Genomic DNA, 327 nt, shown 5'->3' with positions numbered 1-327 from the left:
ATCTCACTCCTCTCTCCTTTTGCTTGGAAACCGGAGAGATTCTCTTTCGTTTCTTCTCCAGGTAGAAACGAGCCGTTCCACGAGGTATTTCTCTCAATATCTCCCCATGCTTCTCACCGTTTTCATCGAATCTCCGTTCAATTTTCCGATGCAGTTCGAATGACTTTGCAATGTATTATGAATTTCAAATGTGTTCGTCATTGGATGGACTTATGAGAATGTGATGCGTGTTAGTTGGGTATTTGGGTTTAGGTTTCCTCTAGAAGATTGTTTTGTATCGCTTGGTGGGTGATTATTTCTTCAATCTGGGTTGGGGAATTGTTAGAA

General features: G+C 41.3%; 1 protein-coding gene across 1 annotated transcript in view; it reads left to right on the top strand.

Annotated features, from left to right (window-relative positions):
- LOC110025594 (CSC1-like protein At4g02900) overlaps positions 1 to 327 on the top strand; it is a gene marked incomplete at its 5' end in the record, with an annotated part of 87,811 nt that continues 87,484 nt past the window's right edge. Inside the window, 1 exon segment of the mRNA XM_020726154.1 lies at positions 1 to 84.

The sequence above is a fragment of the Phalaenopsis equestris genome, unplaced genomic scaffold (genome assembly GCF_001263595.1).
Source record: "Phalaenopsis equestris unplaced genomic scaffold, ASM126359v1 Scaffold000311, whole genome shotgun sequence".
NCBI classification, from domain to species: domain Eukaryota; kingdom Viridiplantae; phylum Streptophyta; class Magnoliopsida; order Asparagales; family Orchidaceae; genus Phalaenopsis; species Phalaenopsis equestris.
The sequence above is the reverse complement of the archived record's forward strand: the minus strand, read 5'-3'. Positions and strand labels throughout refer to the sequence as shown.